Source organism: Carettochelys insculpta, chromosome 21 (assembly GCF_033958435.1).
Source record: "Carettochelys insculpta isolate YL-2023 chromosome 21, ASM3395843v1, whole genome shotgun sequence".
Taxonomy (NCBI): Eukaryota; Metazoa; Chordata; order Testudines; family Carettochelyidae; genus Carettochelys; species Carettochelys insculpta.
In genome coordinates this window covers 17,501-23,131 of record NC_134157.1, presented here as the reverse complement: position 1 = coordinate 23,131, position 5,631 = coordinate 17,501, and the positions used below count along the sequence as shown (strand labels likewise).

The following is a 5,631-nucleotide window of genomic DNA, read 5'->3' as shown; positions in this document are numbered from 1 at the left end:
ACTAAAACCTGTTCTGTTCAATATCCTCATCAAGGATTTAGATATTGTCATAGAAAGTATGCTTATTAAGTCTGCAGATGATACCAAGCTGGGGAGTGGGGGTTGCAACTGCTTTGGAGGATAGGGTCAAAATTTAAAATGATCTGGACAAATTGGAGAAATGGTGTGAGGTAAACAGGATGAAGTTTAATGAAGACAAATGCAAAGTGCTCCGTTTGAGAAGGAACAATCAATTTCACACTTATAGAATAGGGAGAGACTGTCTTGGAATGACTACAGCAGAAAGGGATGTAGAGGTTATAGTGGACTACAAGCTAAATATGAGTCAACAGTGTGATGCTTTTGCAAAAAAAGCAAACATGGTTCTTGGATGCATTAACAGGTGTGTTGTGAACAAGACAGAAGTCATTCTTCCGCTTTACTCTGTGCTGCTTTGGCCTCAGCTCAAGTATTGTGTCTGGTTGTGGGAGCCACATTTCAATAAAGATGTGGAGAAATTGGAGAGGGACCAGAAAAGAGCAACAAGAATGATCAAGGAGCTCGAGAACATGAGCTATGAAGGACGGCTGAAAGAATTGGGCTTGTTAAGTTTAGAAAAGAGAAGATTGAGAGGGACATGAGAGCGGTTTTAAGTTATGCAAAAGGGTGTCATAAGGAGGAGGGAGAAAACTTGTTCTTCTTGGCCTCTGAGGATAGCACAAGAAGCAACGGGCTTAAACTGCAGCAAGGGAGATTTAGGTTGGACATTAGGAAAAAGTTCCTAAGTGTCAGGGTGGTCAGACACTGGAATAAATTGCCTGGGGAGGTTGTGGAATCTCCATCTCTGGAGATATTTAAGATCAGGTTCGACAGATGTCTGTCAGGGATGGTCTAGACAGTACTTGGCCCTGCCATGAGGGCAGTGGGCTGGACTCGACGGCCTCTAGAGATCCCTTCCAATCCTAGTATTCTATCATTCTGTGATTTTGAGAAAAAAGCAGTTCAGTAGCACTTTAAAGATGCACAAAATAATTTATGAGGTGTTGAGTTTTTGTGTCCCATGAAAGCTGAGCACCTAATCAATTATTGTGTCAGTCTTTGACGTGCTCCTGGACTGCTTTTTGGCTTTGATAGTACACAGACTAGCCCGGCTTTCTCTCTGTTCCTATTCAATATAGCTGTGTCTACACGTGCACGCTACTTCGAAGTAGCGGCACTAACTTCGAAATAGCGCCCGTCGCGGCTACACGCGTCGGGTGCTATTTCGAAGTTAACTTCGACGTTAGGCAGCGAGACGTCGAACTTGCTAACCTCATGAGGGGATCGGAATAGCGCCCTACTTCGACGTTCAACATCGAAGTAGGGACCGTGTAGACGATCCGCGTCCCGCAACGTCGAAATTGTGGGGTCCTCCATGGCAGCCATCAGCTGGGGGGTTGAGAGACGCTGCCTCTTCAGCCTGTGCGGGGCTGTATGGTCACCGTGTGCAGCAGCCCTTAGCCCAGGGCTTCTGGCTGCTGCTGCTGCAGCGGGGGATTCATGCTGCATGCACAGGGTCTGCAACTCGTTGTCGGCTCTGTGTATCTTGTGCTGTTTAGTGCAAGTGTGTCTGGGAGGGGCCCTTTAAGGGAGCGGCTGGCTGTTGAGTCCGCCCTGTGATCTTGTCTGCAGCTGTGCCTGGCACCCTTATTTCGATGTGTGCTACTTTGGCGTGTAGACGTTCCCTCGCTGCGCCTATTTCGATGTGGTGCTGCGCAACGTCGATGTTGAACATCGACGTTGCCAGCCCTGGAGGACGTGTAGACGTTATTCATCGAAATAGCCTATTTTGATGTTGCCACATCGAAATAGGCTACTTCGATGTAGGCTTCACGTGTAGACGTAGCCTATGAGTAGCAACTGTCACTTCCCCTCTGTACCCAGATCTCAGCCAAGGGACAGGTTTGCTGGGTTGATGTGCATTGCCATAACTGTGACCCGACCAGCCCAGGGCTCAGCACGATCCCCTGCCCCCTCCCCCCGCAGCTACTGCTGTGTCGCCAAATCTCAGCCTCTGCACCAGAGCGCAGGGGACAGAGCAGAAGCTGGGGGATAGGAGCTGTTTGTGATGGGCCAAGCAGGGGGAGGAGGCAGGTGCACCTGTGACAACTTCCCTGCTGCTGGGCTGAGGCGGCTGGTTCCTGGCTGGCAGGTGTCCCAGTGTGGTGCATAGGATCCCCCAGGGGCACTGCAGGCAGTCTGGCTTCATAGCACTTCCCCCTCCCCCAGAGAGGAGCCACTGCTGGCCCAGCACCTGAGCCCCCACCAGCACGCGCCCCCCTCCAGCATCCCTTCCTATGGTTCTCCCACAGGTTGTGGGGAGCAGCTCAGTGCAGGGCCAAAAAGGGGGCACAGCATAAAAACTGTCATCACCCCTGTTCTGGGGGCAGCCACCACAGCTGAGAGACCCTGGCTCCTCTGCTCTCTGGGGCAGAGTCAGTGATGCTCCTTTGCATACCCACAATGCATTGCGTGGTGTGTCCAGAGTCCCTCATCCACGAGCTGCCTTTGCTCCTGGAGCCTCTGGTTCTGGTTCTGGTACTGAAATTTGGCTGGAAGCACCTCTGGGCAATGGGCTGCACAAAGGGGAGGCTTTGTGGGTTGTCCGTGTGGACACCGTGATGTGAGAAGAACTTGCTTTTTCCCCGTCAACTCCTTCACAGGGGGTGTTGTATAATCTGCTTTTTTTTCACTTCATGTGTCTCTTTTTTTTTTTCTTGTAAAGTTTTTTGTGCCGGGAAACTTGTACAATTTTTACCCATTTCTTTAATGTCCATTTTTTGGGGGTTCTTTACTACTTTCTTTTCCCTGTCTGCTCTTTTACAGGGGGTGCTGTGTGATTTTGTTTGTTTTCAATTTGTGTATATCTTTTCTCTTTTGTTAAATATTTTGATGTAGTGAAACACATAAGATTTTTTCCTGGTTTTTGGTGTCTTTTTTTTGTGAGCTTTTCCAGCTGCTTGTGAGTAGCAGAAAAAATTCTCTGTATAGTTCATGCACGTTAGCAGTTTGTGTTTCATGTACATATTTTTTCTGGTTTTTGCATTGATTCTAGTTTTTGCAAAATATGCTTGTTATGCTGTTTAGATGGTTCAGTGATTTTTTTAAACCTTTTATGTGTTGTATAATTTTTGCCTTGCTAATCTGTGAGCTGTGTGTTCTGGAAGAACTGGGTGGTTTGGGAGTTAGCTGATGGCTCTATCAGCGTTAGAGGAGACAAATTGTAAAAGAAACCTGAAGGTTCTCTCTTTTCAGGAGAATGGAACACTTTCTTGCACAGAGAACATCTGTAATGTAAAAGTGCAGCAAAAGACAGAACCATCTGCTTCCCAGCTTAGGCAACTCCCCCAGCCTTTTCCAATGTGGGTTTCTTTAACATTTTACATTCTTACAAGGCTGCCCTGACTGCACTTGTGTCAAGGGCCAAAAGGAAAAGCCCCTTTTACCAGCACAAGTTGGATGAGCAGCAGGCTCTTAATCTGACAGTGCCGGGCTCAAGCCCTTCTCTGGGCAGCTGGCTGTTGATTTGCCTTGTGCCCCTGGAGCCCAAAGAGTCCTGCTTTTAGCTGGAGCAGTGGCTCAGGTCCCAGATTGTGGGGTGATGACCTAGAAAGGAAAACTCACTAGAAAGCCTTCACAGCAGGCCGTCATCGTACAGTGGTTAGTACTCTGCACTGTGGCTGCAGAAACCTTGGTTCAAATCCAAGTCATGGCAGTGGTAGCCCGGCCTAGGGCTGGTACCGCTTTTACTTTCCCCAAAAGGGCAGTGAAGCACTGCAATGCATTACCTAAAGAGGTGATGAAATCTCCATCCCTGGAGGTTTTGAAGCCCTGGCTTGACAAAGCCCTGGCTGGGATGATTTAGTTGGGGGTTGCTCCTGCTTTGGGGAGGAGGCTGGACTCAATGATCTCCTGAGGTCCCTTCCAGCCCCAGCATTCTGTGGTTCTAAGCCCATAGCCACAGGAATGGGCCTGGAAAACACAGTATCTGTCTGGTGGAAGCTTTGTGGGGCCAGGTGCTGAGAAAGCCCCAGGCAGAGCGAGGGAGTCCTGGGAGACACAGTATCTACAGAGAAGCAATAAGGACAGAGTCCATGCTGCCAGCTGAGGGTGAGAGGTGTCCAGAGGGCAATGCCAGCCAGACCTAAAGGGTGAGGGGCAGGTGGGGAGGGCTGGAGACATTGTTCAGGGCTCTGCTTCCCGCAGCCTGAGTTCAATGTCAGAGGCACCTCCTGGGGCTGCCTTACTGAGGCACAGCCCTAAAGCTCTCTGAGCTGCTTCACTCTCCTGTCCTGCATGAGAGTGAGTGGGGTGACTGGCGCCTGTTGGAGCCAGGTCTTTCGCCCAGCCAGATGGAAGGGTTCAGGCGATCGGTTGGTGCACTGGAACTTGGCTGTGTGCCCAGAGATCCCTGGAGTCCTGATGCTGGTGTGATCTTGTGAGCCTGGGGCAGCCCTTCCTGGAAATGCCGTGTCTCTCCTGCTGAAGGCTCTGGTGCAGAGAGAAGTGATGTAAACTCCCCACTCGCATGTACACAGTGCTCTTCTGACCCCAATAGGCCCCCTGCCGCCCATGCCTGCAGTGTGGGAAACAAAAGTTTATGAGCAAGAGAAAACAAATGAAGAGGACGGGAGGTGTTACAAGGCAGGTCACAGGCATACAAAGCCTTCAGAAGCCTTCATCCACGCCGTGCTGGGGAGTTTGCAGGCCTGAAAGTCCCTCTGCAACACACCCCCAGCTGGGGCAGGTCATTCAGTGCTTTTCTCAGAGCTCTGCTTGTAGAAAGGTGACCCCAGAGGGGAGGAACAGGAACCTGGGACAGATGCAGCCTCCCTCTGACCTTCCTGGTGCCATGTGGCTTGTGTTTCCTCTTTCCCAGCCACAAGCTGCCCACCATGTAGCCTGGAAGCCTCAGGGTTATGTGCATGGGCACTGCCAAACAGACCTGCTAAGCCTTCAGCTGGGCCCAGCAGCAGCCAGAGCAGCAACCCCACCACAGTCTCCCCTGCCCTATTACACACACTGGTCACAGACAGCCCCTGGGCAGTGTCTCAGGGTGTGTGCTGCTGTGTTGTCCTGGTTTCAGGATGTGGCTAAAACACAGCCCTCGCTGTGAGCAGGATTTGAACCTGCGCAGGGAAACCCTATTGGATTTCAAGTCCAACGCCTTAACCACTCGGCCATCACAGCTGTGGGACTGTTGCTTCCCCCAGGCCAGAGACCCTGGTGAATGCTCGGTGGGCTGAGGCTGGTCAGGAACACTGCCAGACAGCTGGTGCATTTGCTGCCCTCCCCTTTCCTCAGCCCCAGCCCCGGCAGTGTCCCTGGAAGCTGTGTGCTTGGGCGTCTGCTCAGGAGAGATGCAGGTGCTGCCTGGCTAATTAGCAGAGCCCCACAGGCAGCAGTCGGTGTTTCTCTTGGAGGACCACATCTGCCCAGGCCTTGGTGCACAGAGCAAAATGTATTCTACGTCCCCAGGGAGCATTTGAGGGAACTGTGGCCCTGGGGCAGCAGATGGTGGGGGAGGGGGATCATGCTGCCCTGGTGAAAGTTCAATGTAAAATAGGAAAAATCATAGCTTTCTAATTCAGAAAATATTGTTGCAACAAGTTG

The 5,631-nt window shown here is 51.0% G+C and overlaps 2 non-coding genes across 2 annotated transcripts; one reads left to right on the top strand and one right to left on the bottom strand.

Moving 5' to 3' along the window:
• Positions 1-3,661: 3,661 nt before the first annotated feature.
• Positions 3,662-3,733, top strand: TRNAH-GUG (transfer RNA histidin (anticodon GUG)). The gene has a single exon. It is a non-coding gene; the product is annotated as a tRNA-His (tRNA).
• Positions 3,734-5,126: 1,393 nt separating this feature from the next.
• Positions 5,127-5,208, bottom strand: TRNAS-UGA (transfer RNA serine (anticodon UGA)). The gene has a single exon. It is a non-coding gene; the product is annotated as a tRNA-Ser (tRNA).
• Between the last annotated feature and the right edge of the window lie 423 nt (positions 5,209-5,631).